We start from the raw sequence: 15,667 nt of genomic DNA, 5'->3' as shown, positions 1-15,667 counted from the left end.
CTGTCGTGTTATGTGCAGCCCTGGCTTCTTTTTGGTTTTGCTTCATGGTCATGACTGACACGCAGTGAAATCATGGACATTTTCTTGGGACGGTGGACGTAAGGGCTTCCAGGACCACCACCAGCACCAATAATAACAACAAGCAAAAATTATATCAAGGAAGAATTTGCTCAAACATTAAAATATATGCTGAAGCTTGATTCTTCAGAGGGGTGTGATACCAGTTTAACCGAACAGCTCAATGGTACAGTATAGAGAGCAGCGAAGCAGAATTTAGGGTACGAGTGAAAAGAGCTTACGAGAAGTGAAGCGAAAAAGTCACTGTCTTAAGGAAGGCTCTTGTTATCCCCAAAGTAGGGTTCTCCTATTATTCTGCCTTATTCCTTGTTTTCACAGCCTCAATTACAATTCACAAATATGTATTTATTTATTTAACATTTACCACCCATATCAGGCTATAAGCTCCTAAAGGAAAGATTGATTTTTTTAATTTTTAATTTTTTAATTTTTTAAGTTTACTTATTTTGAGAGAGAGAGAGAGACAGAGAGAGGATCCCAAGTGGGGCTCTGCACTGCCAGTGCAGAGCTGATGCAGGGCTCAAACCCATGATCTGTGAGTTCATGACCTGAGCCCAAACCGAGGGTCAGCTGCTTAACCGACTGAGTCACCCAGGTGTCCCTAAAGTGGTTTTTTTAAAAAATTTTTGTTATTTTGTGATCGGAGCCTAGCACAGTGCTTTGCACATAGTAGGCATTCAATAAACACTTTTAAAATAACGGAGTTAATAAATTATTTAGCAAGTATACTCAATAAAATTAGAGGTCTGAAAAATTTAGACTTCTCATCTTCCATCACATAAGATGCACCAAAATAAATTTTAGATGCATTAAGTATGCATTAGAAATAAAAGAATATGTATTTTTAAATGAAACCTGAATAGGAGCACCTGGATGGCTCAGTCGGCTCAACACCTGACTTCCGCTCAGTTCACGATCGCACAATTCATGAGTTTGAGCCCCACATTAGCTTCAGATTCTCTGTCTCCCTCTCTCTCTCTGCCCCTACGCCACTCATGCTTCCTCTCTCTCTGTCACTCTCCCTCAAAAATAAATACATAAACATTTTAAAAAAATGAAACCATAGTAAATAAGTGCTTTTATTTTTAGAGAATAAGACTTTCACTTTTTGGAGTTTATTTTTAAGAATAAGCAAGACTGTGGAAAATACAAAGCCAATGGAAACAATGACAAAGGAAAATGAATATATTTAAGTCTCCAAAACGTGGAGCCTGGGTACGTAAGAGGAATTTATAAAGAGAATTCAAGTGCCAATAGTAAATTGGGGGAAATATTAATAACAAATATAATAGGAAAAGTTAGTATCTTTAAAATGTTAAAATTATTTTCAAATGAGTAAGAATTAATACTCCTAAAATAAAATGAACAATATACATGAATATACAATTCACCAAAAAAATACAAATGACTCAAAATTGTGATAAAATTATGATAAAATAGCATCCCAATTACCTCAGCCTTTTAAACATCAAATTGGAAAATATTTAAATAACTGTAATACTCAGCACTATTGAACTTGTGGCTTGGAAGAATAATTAGCAGAGCTTTTCTGGAAAGAAATTAAAAGCACACATAAAGAGCCTTCCTGGCATTCTTACCATTTGACTCAGAAATATGACATTTAAAGACCTTTGCTAAGTATATGATATTTTCACAGATCTTGAAATTGAAGGGTACAAAAATATAACCACAAAACCCAGACACCTCTGATTTTTCTGTGACTAAATATCTATCTCAAGTTCTTATCCCTCTTGAAATCAGAAAATATGATCCAGTCAATTTCAGTTAAAACCTGTTGCTTTTGTTTTCAGGCATCTCAGACTTAACGCCATTGACCCTGAGTCCACCCCACCCCATTCCCTCTGGCAGCGCACCTCAGATCCCGGAGGGGAAGGGAGAGGTAAGATGCGCCATGATTTGAGGAGACGAGACCGGTCTCTTGGACACGGCCCTGGCTCCTCAAGGTCATCTCCTGCCCCCTTCCCAAGTCTCAGTTAGCATCTCCTGCCTTAACTCGAGCCGAGTCGTTCTGACCAGTCGGGTCTTTGAGCCTTCCTCTCCCGCCATGATGTCCTCAGCTGAGCTGGTACCGCACCCTCTCCCGGTCCTCATACAACAAACAGTCTACACTGTCCGCTATGGCACCCTGCTGTCCCATGTGGTGTGGTCCTACACACCCTCTGGTCCAGACCCTCTCAGCTACTCTGTCTCCTTGAGGCAGCGGGAGGTGTGGATGGACTCCGATCCTTCTGGAATGCCAGGACTCCGTGAGGCTATGCTCAGGCCACTCGGGGGAGGGGGGGAGCGCTACCTCTAATCAGGCCTCTTGTAGTCTTAGCTGTTTTCCGAGGTTTGCCTCCCTGGGGTGAAACCCAATTTTAGCATTGTCAAGTCGGATTCGGGGGGGGATAGCATATGTAATGCTTGCTTCATACACACACACGCACACACACACACCCATGGAGGGAAGACCCCTTTTCCAGACTCATCACCAATACCTGCCTTTATTGCTTCTGGGTCCTATGCTTCCGCCAGTGCAAGCAATCTACCTGGGATTTTTTTTTTTTGAGAGCGATAGAGAGAGATCAGGGGAGTAGCAGAAAGAGAGAGGGAGAGAAAGAATCCCAAGCAGGCTCCACGCTGCCAGTGCAGAGCCTGACTTGGGCTCAAACTCATGAACCGTGAGATCATGACCTGAGAGGAACCAAAAGTCAGATGCTTAACCGGCTGAGCCACCCAGGCGCCCAGGCAACCTATCTAGTTCTGGAAAGGAAGTCATCTGCTCTCTATCACCGGGAGCTTTTACCCGTGTCTGAGCCATGGGCCCGTTTCGAGGTCTGATGAATCCCATGTCCCCTTTTACAGAAACAATGTTTTAAATGCATAAAATAAAATACATAGGGTTTCAGTGGGAAACAGAACACACTGAAATGTTGTTCTATTCACAGACAGGAGGCTGCAAACCCCAATTCCACTATTTTATTTATAGTAGGAAGTCGGTACCTTGATTCCACAAAGGCTTGACTCTCTGAATGCCAAACAAATAACAAAAACTTTGCTGTCTCAAAAATATGCTCTTGAAAACCAAAACTACAGATGTTCAAAACAAAGGTTAACTGAATGTTAACCATTCAGAAGGAAGATGCTGACTCTGCTTTCTCTTTACGGCACTGGTCTTCCTCTCTGGAAACACCGGCTGTTAACGCAAAAGGAAGGAACATTGGATACCCTTGGGGGACAAAACATTTTTGTTACTATTTCCCCCTGTTAGATGAAAATGGCAGTGGGCAGGAAACTATTGTACAAGAATATATGCATCAGTATTTGGAATCAATAAAAAAAAAACTGGGAAAAATACAGTAAAACAGGGATTGATGGGGAAAAATGAGGGTCCACCTGTGATGGAATATTCTTTCAAGGTACATAAAATGATCTCATGAAATTTTTTGTCACCTAGGAAAATATTGATGCTATAAAGTTAAATGGGGGAAAGTAGAGCCCAAGATTACAGATGTAACATGATCCAAAGACACAGAGAGAGAAATCAAATAGGAACAATGAACAATGCTGAGTATATGACACCAAATGTTTACAGAGATTTTCTCTGAATGATGGAAATATAAATCTTCCTTCTTTACACATTTCTAAATTTTCCATTTTAATGTTTTTTTCTTCAGAATAAACGTATTGTTTTTTTAGAATTTCAAAACATTTATTTCAGTCTTTTTATACATACAGTTATGCGTTTTTACTTATTATTTTTTATTGAGGTAAAACTGACAATATTAATTTCAGGTGTACAATATAATGATTTAATATTTGTATATTCTGTGAAACGATCACCCCGATAAATCTAGTTAACATCTGTTACTGTACAGGGTCACAAATTTTTTTCTTGGGCTGAGAATGTGGTTTTTATTTTTAAAAACGATAATAAAACAAGCCATTTGACATCACGCTTTTCAGTCTATTTTTGTATTTTGCTATGGTTTATCCTAACATATTAAGGGCCCTCTCAAATGCTACTAAGGGTTGCATGAAAACAACTTTAACAGCCCTATTTTTCTGATTATCATATTTGAAAAAGATATTTTTAAGTAAAGAAAATCTGTTGGAAAATTGAGGCATTTTAACCTTTAAACGCTCCCAAAGGTAGTATACAGCAGGCAGCTATGACCATGGAAAATAACCAACAAAAGTTGCCACAGATTACTCTACAAGGAAACAGAAAGACAACAAAATTTCAACCCCCAGTTTGCTTACACGCTGAGTCAAACCTAGCTGTCCCATGTCAGGTGACACTGGATGGTGTGTCTGGCGGTCACACAGAAGGCCCCTGATGGGTGTTACCCTCCACCAGCCTGGGCTATTGCTTCTGAATATTGTAAACCACAGAAGCCTTATTTTGCTCTCTTTCTTCCATTTGAAATGTATATACACCACACATTATCATAGCGCCATTTCCCGGCAGCAACTGGGAAAGCTCGTAGAAGAATCAAATTTATCAGAGGCCATTTCCAATACAGGATCTGGTTGTGAACATCCCGGTGAGCCCGGATTGTAGCATAGGAATGTAGGCTTAACAGGATTCCTAACTGGAGTCTAAAAACTTTTGCCTAGGAATCAGTGAATCACAGCAATGGAAGGTTTTCCATGACCCCAATTTGGAGAAGCAGGCTGGGGTGTCACATCCCTTCTTCTGTTTGAACAAAAACAATTTTTTTTCTCTTTAAAAAGTCCTTTGAAGTTCAAGTGGCTTCATCTCATCTCGAGAAGCCAGTGTCACTCAAAGAAAAAAGAATAGTGCTTACAGTTAAAACTGCCATTCCCACCGTCAATGTTCCCCAAGCTTGGGCCTGGGCATTCACCAGAATGAAGAGAACAAGCTCTCCCACGTGGGTCCCCAAACCTTTAGGAAACATGCAGAACAAAGTGTCTGCCTTTTGCTGAGATACAGGCAGAGGCATTTGGGGCATATTAACAACACTTGAAAAGCCTTCCTCGTGTGAGTTGTGTGCTTTTATTAAATATGCCGTGCAGTGTGAAGAGGAGGGGTGTCTAATCTCTTGTCGTTTTTCTGGTTTGTGTTCATTTCTGTTTTCTCCTATTATTTAGTACTTCCACGGCCTGCATGATGGTTGGGAACTAGATCTTTCCTTTCCTTCCTCATGTTTGCTGTGGCCATTCTACCACAGGGTTACAGTGATTTCCTCTCTCTCTTTTTTAATGTTTATTTTTGAGAGAGAGAGAACACGCGTGAGCAGGGGAGAGGCAGAGAGAGAGAAAGAGAGAGAATCCCAAGCAGGCTCCGTGCTGTCAGTGAACAGCTCAACGCGGGGCTTGAACTCACCAACTATAAGATCATGACCTGAGCCGAAATCAAGATGCTTAACCGACAGCCACCCGGATGCCCCTTTCTCCTCCTTTGTTTATGATGAATATAATTCCTTGCCACAAACAGTGGGATAGTTGTTTCATGCAAGTCTTTGTGTTTTTTAAATAAAATAACTGGATTAATCATCCCTTCCTAATTTCAGATGCTCAAAGTGTCTGAAATACAGAAACTGCAATGAGGGCTCTGGCCCACGTCTTCCCCTTGCTCTGTCAGCCTCCTGACTGTCCCTGGTGCTGTCCTCTGTGACCCTGGGCAGCCTGGTGCACCCTCCTCTTGGGAATGGCCATCATCTTCTGACCTGTGGGCCTCGCCACACCTGAATAATAATAAAACCTATATTTTAAAACATGACCTATATAGACTGTGTGAAGATAGTTCCCAGTAAGTGGCAGGTGCTGAATAATGGCACTGATTATGCCTTTACCGTAGGAGTCTTAGTGATGTTTCCTGTCTCCTCTCAACCCCACCTCCTACAAGCTCTGGCTTTTGGGACCAAGGTCACCATAAAAAGTACGAAGGACAGAGCCGACATCTCAAAACATGAACCGTGTCATCTGATGATGTATCAAAAGCTACTGCCATGTCACAAAGTCCCCATTGAGATTTTGAAACCCTGGGATTGGCCATATAGCCCTGAGTTATTGTAATAATAAATTAAGACCTAATAAGTTTTGTTTGGCATCCAGTTAAACCGATTGTGGACTAAATGTTTGTATCCCCCCCAAGCTCATAGGTGAAACCTTAACCCCCGATAGGATGATATGATAAGACCCTGGGGAGATGATTAGGATTAGACAAGATCATTAGCATAGAGCCCCCATGATGGGATTCATGTCTTTAAAAGACGGAGAGACTGCCCTCTCTCTGCCCTGTAAGGACACAGTGAGAAGGCAGCATCTATGAACCAGTAGGAGATGCTCACCACAACCCCAACCATGCTTCCACCCTGCTCTTGGACTCCCAACTTCCAGAGCTATGAGATAAAATTGTTTAAGCCACACAGCTTGTAGTTTTCTGTTACAGCGCCCCGAACTGACGAAGACCACATTTGAGACTAAGGGGGTCATGGAGAAGAGCCCTTGAGGGAAGGGAAGGGCAGTGGAGGAGAAATGCCATCTGGAAGGTAGCTTGAGCCCTGCCAAGACCAGGCTGCATTGGCTTACAAGGTTTGCCCGTCACTCAGGACAGTTCATGAGCACAATCAGCACTGAGGATCATGAACCATGAAATCTTCCGATAATCATATGGACCCTGGACCATTTGGAAATTTGGAACAACAATGAGCAAGATAGGGCTCCTTCCTTGAAGGGTCACGAAGAGCACAGTAAGGGGACTGGGAGCGTGTTGGGGGGTGTGCAGGGGAGGGGAGACTATAACATTTACAAAGACAGGCAGCCCCTTTGAGAGGTTGAAAGGGGCGCCAGGGTGGCTCAGTCAGTTGAGTGGCCAACTTTGGCTCAGGTCTTGATCTCGAGGCTCGTGAATTCAAGCCTTGCATTGGGGGCTGTGCTGACAGCTCAGGGCCTGGAGCCTGCTTCGGATTCTGTGTCTCCCTCTCTCTCTCTCTGCCCCTCCCCTGCTTGTGCTCTCTCTTCTCTCTGTCTCTCTCAAAAATAAGTAAATAAACATATTTAAGAAAAGAGTGAAATTGAGATCTTCAATGAAAAAGGGTGGACAGTGAACCTAAAGCACGGAATTAGTAACACACCCTCTCCAGGTTGCCAATATAGACCGTGGTCCCTTCCCTCTGCACCCCAGCCCCTCGGGCATGCTTAGTCAGTCTTGATCATCTGCCCAATCATTTGATGGGATTATTCCATAAGACTATGAATACAATAATTTAGACACTGCAAATTTTAAAGATGTGTCGAGGGCATCTAGTCTGAGGGTTTGCAAGCATATTTTTTCAAGCTATAGAATCACTTCTTTAAAAGAGAAAAAAAAACCTAAAAGAATAAAGCAAAAGGAACCGCCACCGTGGGCAAAGCTTAGTGCCTCACGACAGGACCCTTAACTCCAAGGCAAATCCTGAAGGCCCTTCTCGAAACATATTTGAAAGGCATGGATGTAGTCTAAGCATGTCCATCTGTGAGAAAATTGATACCCCACACAGGTCAGATGCCTTGTCCAAGGTCACAGAGAACATAAATCAGACTTCTCTACGCTTCTTCTCTACACATTAAAAAAATATATAAACCTTGGAGATAAAACCAACAGTCTTCCTTGCAAGCAACTCACACACTCAGTTTCAAAAGTCCTGAAATTTTGCACTGCAGTGTATGTTGCTGAGAGCTTTATGATTTGCATCTTTGTTAGTTTTTGATCATTTACAAAAAGTCTGATGGAACTCCTCTCTGACAGCAGTGAATGACTGAGGAAAGGTCATGATGATTTCAATCTCTCTAATTTTTTAAAAATATATTCAGCTTTTCAAAGGCTGACGAGTCACGCCCAGGAAAGAATCAGAGACATGCAATGTAACCTTACCAAAATAAATCTCTGATGTTGTAGGTTCCCTTTACAGGGTGTGAGAAGCTTAAATCAAGTTAAGTTCTTTGGAAAATTCCTTGAAGATTTATAAGTTGCTTGTAGCCCAGAAAAAGTAGAGGAGATGGATATTTAATCAATAGAGCTGTACAAATTGAGTAATGTAGGCACAAAGTGGATGAGAAGAGAAGGGTGCTGAAGGAAGCTTAATTATCCAATTTAGCAGGATAAGCTGATGAAATCAGCAAAATCATGGTCTATTCTCTCTTGACATCTGAATACAAAGAAAGAGGCCCAGATTTTTCCATATTGGGAACTTTGCTCCCAATGGGACCATTGGGACAACGATGGGCTGATGAGTGTTGCTTCATCATTGGCCATCATGGGAATTGATTTATTAATCGATTGATTTATTAATTAAAGAAGTTAATCACCCCTCTGGCTTCAACTACTATTTTAATGCTACTCCAAGTCTTTACACCCAGCTCTGCTCCTTCTTCCCTTGAGCTCCGAAATCTCCAGCTTTCTGTTGCATTTTTTCTGCCTAGATGTCCACCTACCGTCACCTGAAACTCAACCAGTCCAAAACTTAACACCACTCCTAACGTCTTGATTTCTCTTTAGTGGACTAACATTCTTCCGGTCACCAAACGAAGAAAGCTTGTGTCACCCTTGATTACTCACCATTCCAAGTCCTGCATTCAACGGCCACTGGCCATGTGTCGGTTTGGGTTATAACTTCTTATCTGCACGAAAAGTGCAGTAGAGTGGAGAAGTGAGTTGTGTGAACAGAAGCTGCTATATATGTTCTTTCTCAGGGTAAAAATTAAAACTGTGTAGAGAAATGTACCGAAACTGTGTCCTCATTGTCCTTTTTCCATTGTCCACACATTTGGGTTAAGTTACGCTGCACTGTGGCTGCCATCCGAACCATTGCATGATCTCCCAGTTCTCTCTGAGTTCAGTGTCTTATGATGCACTTGCACAAGGCTCCCAGATTCTTTTTCTTTAACAAGGAGCTCATATACTTCAAAAAGTCCACTCAGAAGTATTAGCAATCCAGCCCAGCCATCAAGGATCTTCCAAAGATGACCCCTATCCACTTCTATAAGTTGCAAAAGGCTGTACAAGGCACAGGTTACATTTGCTACTACCATTATCACAGCCCCCCTTCCGCTGCATGAAGTCCAAGCAAAATCAGCCCTGTTTTCCGCACCTTTGTTTCCCTGTGGTTCCCATTATTGCTTCCGTCTCAGTTGAGAGAGAACTTCCGGGCCTCTATAGACTAGAGCTTCCTGATACTCTTCCTGCCTTTTTCATCAGCACCCTTGCGACCGGCTTATGTGCTCCTTCCAGATGCTCTTTCTTTCTCCAAGCACAGCTTGATGACGTCACTGCCTTGCTCAGAAACGATCGTTTCACATTACCTACTTCGGGATAAATTTCCTTTCCATTCTGCCCTCCCACTAATTTCTTTTACATACTCTGTCCTCAATCCTACTTCCAGAACGGACTCCTCACTTTGTGTTCGCACGCCTCGGGACTTCCCCAGTCACCATCCTTTACAGAAATATTCAACTCCATCCTCTGGTTTCTCTTCAGATCGTATAAATCATTCTCTTTTTAGAGAAATACTAAACCCCATCTTATTAAGAAGTCCTTTCTTCAGCTCTCCAACCACAGCACCCACTTCGGAACTCCTCAGACACCTTTCCATTGTTCATCGTTCAGTCAGTCAGTCATCGAGCACCTCAGTTCCGGTGCGTGAGTTTATTCCCTGAGGGAATTTCCAAAGTTTCCCTTCTAGATATCAATTCCTTGAGATCAGGGGCATGTGTTACATATTAGAGTGTATGTGTGTATACTGTTTGCTAAATGAACACTTGTTGCTTTGAATCGAACTGTATTGATTTGATTTCAGTTCTGGAGACTAATCTGTTTTTGATGGTATATTTTCTGAGCTGGTCATGACCTCTTCTAATCTTCTGTTCTTTGTATATTTGCCAGAAAGATCTCTCCTAAATATCCTTACCTCCTAGTGTGGATCGGCCAAATGACTCTCTCCATCTGCCTGCTTCCTTGGCATCTCTGACCACCCTTACTCTTTGAGATTTCTTTTCTCTCCAAACAGCCTGCTTTTTGGTGCTTAATTACTTTACACACTTTGTCATCCATCAATGTTGCCTCCTTATGAAAATGCAGAACTAAGTAAATTCTAGAATGATATATGGTGTAAATAACAGCAAAAAAAGCTACTCTTGCTCATTTTAGATTCTGAGAAAGTCCCAGGGCTCTGGATAGAGAGAAGATTGTAAGATCAGACGTCTGTCTCTTTTGGAGCAAATTCATAACAGAAACTACAAAGACTCTAGTTTGGACTCCAGAGGAGCGTGTACTTGAGATCGGCCGCCATTAACACAAATATTTGCTCATTTATCCCATGATTCTGAATGGATCCAGCCTCATGAGGACTTGGATTTATGGTCTCTGTGGAGAGTATATTAAGTCAAATCTATCTAGAGTCATCCATATTGTCCGAGATCAGATGATTTTTAAACCTTCTTGAGTTGGCCTTACTTCAGGGGCATTACCTGAGAGCATGAGTGAGGGCCCTGGGCTAGGAGGTCACAGCTTTGGCCAGATGCTAGATAGTGTCAGTGCCTGCAGATGGATAGAAAGGTCTGTGGAAAATATGCCCAAATTCGAGCTCGTGTCTCATTCGTCACCAGCTTTTTCCAAGTTCATAACAAAACAAACAAACAAACAAAAGCGATGGTGTTAACAAGTCATTGGTCAACACAATTTCAAACAACTTAAACATATTTCTTAAGGAAGATGAAAATTACAATATTGTGAGTGTTTGTTGTACAGTGAACAGGTGTGGGAAGAAACGTTGATGGCTGCGTGGTTGGGTGGGAGGAGGGAGCCCCCCTAACAGCTTACCAGAAAAGGCTGGAGAGGCGAGCAACTTGAAAGGAAGAGTCGCTTGTTCTAGGCTCCAATGTTATAATCCCGAACAGCAAATATTTCTACTGAAATGAACCTGAAATGTGACCAATTAGGCAGTGTGGAGTTTAGCCTTTGCTTTATTTTCCTTTTGATATATAATCGCCATTGCCCACAGCAGGTATGAATTTTATTAACTTAATTTGCCATTAGCTCAAGAAGTCGGACATTTCCTCAAAATAAATTCATTTTAAAAGCTAAAAGAACATTCCGAGCCTTAAAAATGCAAATATGTCATAGTTTGGCTGCATTCAGCAAATTCCTAGAATCAATCAGCCAAGCACAGAATAATTCTATTACTGAAGAGGGAACCAAAAGCATGCAAATTGAAACGAGGATAAAAGATAAACTGTAAAAGAAGGCTTACAACATCTAGGGAAGCATCTTACTTATAGGACTCTGATAGTTTAACAAGTTAAATATATACATAAAAATAATATTTATATGTAATGCTATATCACGGTTTTCTGGATGTGTCATTCGACATTTAAGCTACTTGGGGAAGGAACGCAATTTCCTAAGCGATGCATATTCTGGATCCGATAAAGTCATAATAATAACAATTTCCATGTGATAACAGTTTCCATTTCACAAGGTGCTTTTGCATTCCTTATCTGGTTTTATGTGCACATGTGCACAGCCGTACACACATACACACACACACACACACCAAGATGTAAGTGGTATATAGTTATTCTCATTTTCTAGATAAAGAAATGAAGGTCTCAAGTTGAAGAAATGAGGAGAGGCATCTTGAGAAGCCAGGGCTGCTCTTGGTGTCACACTTTTCTCCCCACCTTACAGGAGACTAGAGAACATGACACTTCCGTATAGAACATGGCTGCTTTCTGGCTTCGCATCATTGGTATCGGATGAGTAGAGTGGTTAAGAATTTGGGCCCTGGAGTTAGGAAAGCAAGGCTTCCACTCTCTGCTGCCACTTCTTAGCTGACTGAACTTGGGCAAATTATACCACCTCTCCCTGAGCCTCACCTTTTCATCTGGGAAACAGATTACCAGACACATGAAGCAGAATGGTGCCTCTCAAGCATATCACAAAGTGTTGGGCACCTGACGGCTGAAACTGGTTAGCAGTGCTCCATCCTTTTGAAATTATAAAACAAGCCAAAGTCAGATTATCTTCAGTGGGAAACTGGGTCGTTCTTGCACGTAAAGTGGAACTTCCCATAATGTGAATCGGTCCAGGCACAGAGCACTGTGAGCTGAAGGCACAGGTAGATTCCTGTAAACGCTACATGATAGTGGAGGCTCTAAGGGCAGCTCTGTGCCTTCGGTCAACTTCCCTTGTGCCTTGAGGAAACCGCAGGTGCCGAGGAGGAAATCAAGAAGATAAACCGGTTGCAGAATGAAATACAAAACCAAGCGCTGAAGAAAACAGCAGAGTCAAGGGCCCCTGCAGACGTTGTTGGATTAAAGAAGACTCCACAAAGGCAGCAACACCGAAAGGTAAGTCTGAGTTTCCCCCATGCACACTTTTATGGAGTGACCGTATTTCCAGCAGGTGCCATAGATCTCCAACTCAGATTCCAGTCAATTCTCTTATCCCACGTAGAGGCTGAAAGATAGGATGCCCCCACCATAGTGACGGAATGCTGGGAAGGCTCCTTACATCTCACCCACCCCAGCCACCATGGGGAGACATAATAGGTAATATGGTTTATGCCAAATTTCCCTAATTTTATAGGTAGCATTATCCTACAAGAGTGTCTCTGATGGTCTTGCTATTCCCATTTAAAAAGCCCTTTCATGCAAACAAACAGGATTGCATTTAAGGGATGATTAAAACAGAATGGGGTATGCGGTACTTGCCTAAATGTAATCTAGCCATGCTATTCATTTAGTGAGGATCTAATTACTAGCTCTATAATTACACTACTCAAGAAAATTGTTTTAGTGATGGTTTTATTAAACTAACTTGAGACAATTTTTGTGCCAACATGAGCAGAACAAATGGAATTTAATTTCAAAACAGGGGCAGAGGAAGGTTACCCTGGAGAAGAGAGCCCGCGAGCTGCACTGCGCATTTAGGACTTGTGCCGGGCGCCCTACAATCGGAACAGGGGCAAGTTCACGTAGTAACGGGAGAGATTTAGGTAGCCTTTAAGCAAAATATGCTGACTCAGGTTTTCAAGAAAAGAATTTGCAAGGGAAGCTTCTTAGGCTCTGACTCTCAGATTTAAGTGGCTCTACAATCATTCTTTCTTGCTTATTCTACATAAAACCCAACTCGACGTGGTCCCCAGACCGGTGACGTTGGTACCACCGGGGGAGCTTATTAGAAATTCACAATCACACCAACTTGGAATCTACATTTGAAATCAGTCCTCCAGGTGAACATATGCACATTAAAATTGAGAAGAACCTGTATCAATGACCAGCTTGGGGTTGCAAATTAAAATTTTAATTTTCTTCTGTTTTTAAATGCAACATATGCTCAGTAATGAGAAAAGAGAACATGTGCATAATAATATAAGGAAGAAAAATGTACCCGTAATCTCATGGTGCTGAAAGGACACCTGTTAAAAATTTTGGTGATTTCTCTTCCAGGCTGTTGTTACGCATATTTTTTAAATATTTTAGGCTCAGCCTATAAATATAATTTTACATTTTTTATTTAATGTTATAAATATTTTCTCTATTCAAAGTCTTGTTGACATTTCTCTGCATTCTACCATATGAGGGTCCTAATTCATGGTTAAAAATTTATAGTCCCTTTTTGTTATTGCAATTATAAATAATTCTTTGATGAGAGTGTTTGTATGTAAGCTTTTTTATTAGTCCATAAGTCATAAGTGAGAAATCCTAAGATATGAATATACTTAAGGCTCTTCTTCTACTCGTCTCTACTAATCATGATATTCTTTAAAATAAGGGCACTTTTGGGGACACCTGGGTGGCTTAGTTGAGCGTCCGACTTTGGCTCAGGTCATGATCTCACAGTTTGTGAGTTCGAGCCCCGCTTCGACTCCTCTCTCTCCCTGTCTCTGCCCCTCTCTACTCACATACTGGTTCTCTGTCTCTCAAAAATATAAATATTATTAAAAAAATAATAAGGGCACTTGTGGGGATGAGCACTGGGTGTGTAGGTAAGAGACGAATCACTGAGTTCTACTCCTGAAGTCAAGACTACACTGTATGTTAACTAACTTGAATTTAAATTTTTAAAAAAAGGAAATTTTAAAAGAAGCATTTGAAACCTTAATTTCCTGGGGGTTTTTTAGGGAGGGTAGAAGAGGGTGCTAATTGTTTAATTACTGGGGTGCCCGGCAAAGTCCATTTCGCCAAAGATGATTGGTGGTTTGAACCACATATCATTCTGTTGTCTAATACTCTGTGTGAAATTACCTCCAGTGAGTAAAGAGTTGCCATTGACTTCACTTTGTAAGTGACCACTCCATTCCTTACAGGATGAGCCTCAGGCTAGGTGTGGGGAAGGACAATCACAGGCAGGCTATGCGGGTTAAGTTCTGCTTCTAGTTTAAGGTTGCATGACATCGCATAAGTTATTACTTACCTTTTGGGTAACAATCACCTCATTTATAAAGCTCTGTTAATAATGCCTCCTTTGCTGGGTTAATGATTAGATCATAAATGAGATCTTGAAGCCCCTAGCACAGAACATAGGATCTGCCCTAGAAATCAGTTCAATAAATGGTAGATGCTATTTGTTTTCTCTTTTACTTATTGGTGAGTGGAGCTCATATCAAACATTTGTATGCTAAAAGAAATGGCAGATCAATTTTTACAGGAACCAGAATCATCTGTGAAAACCATGTCTTTAAAAAGGGGTTGAAGTTGGGGCACCTCGGTAGGTGGCTTAGTCAGCCGAGCATCAGACTTTATCTTGGGTCATGATCTCGTGGATCATGAGTTCCAGCCTCGCATCGGGCTCTGTGCTGACAGCTCAGAGCCAGGAGCCTGCTTCAGATTCTGTCTCCCTCTCTCTCCGTCCCTCCCCTCATCAAAATTAAATAAACAATACATTAATTAATAACAAAAATTAATTAATTAATTTTTAAAAAGGTGTTGAACTTCACTTAGAGAAATTCAGCTTGGTTTCATTTTGTTCAATTAATACAAAAACACACTTCTATCAGCAAGAATGTGAGTAACTCAGTCTTGAATGTTGTCCTTCAATTGATGGAGCGAGCTTCTGTCAGCTGGACTGGAAGGGTCAGCTCAGCACAGGCAGAAGGATCACGGACCATCTTACGTGGACTGGTGGCCTCAACAAGTGGGAGCAATTGACGTTCCCAGGCCCGAGGTTCTTGCTCACCTCTTGTTCACTTAAGTTTTTCTCTAACTTCTCATAGCTGTGCGTTCCTAACTTACTGGCATATTTAAATTTTCAAAAGTTTATATCTCTTTAGAATAACCAAGAATGGGGCCCCTGGTGTCTCAGTCAGTCATGCGTCCAACTTTGGCTCAGGTCATGATCTCACGGTTCATGAGTTCAAACCCCACATTGAGCTCTGTCCTGACACCTTCAGATTCTGTGTCTCCCTCTCTCTCTGCCCTTTCCCCACTCATGCTGTCTCTGTCTCTCTCTCAAAAATAAATAAACATTAAAAAAATTTAGAATCCACCAAGAATTGAAGTCCAGGTGATTTTCATGTACAAATACTTGCAAATAATAGGAGAAATTCATGAAAAATATTAGACAAAACAAGGAGATATATAT

Source organism: Crocuta crocuta, unplaced genomic scaffold (genome assembly GCF_008692635.1).
Source record: "Crocuta crocuta isolate KB4526 unplaced genomic scaffold, BGI_CrCroc_1.0 scaffold32, whole genome shotgun sequence".
NCBI lineage: Eukaryota > Metazoa > Chordata > Mammalia > Carnivora > Hyaenidae > Crocuta > Crocuta crocuta.
Note: the sequence above shows the minus strand (reverse complement) of the source record.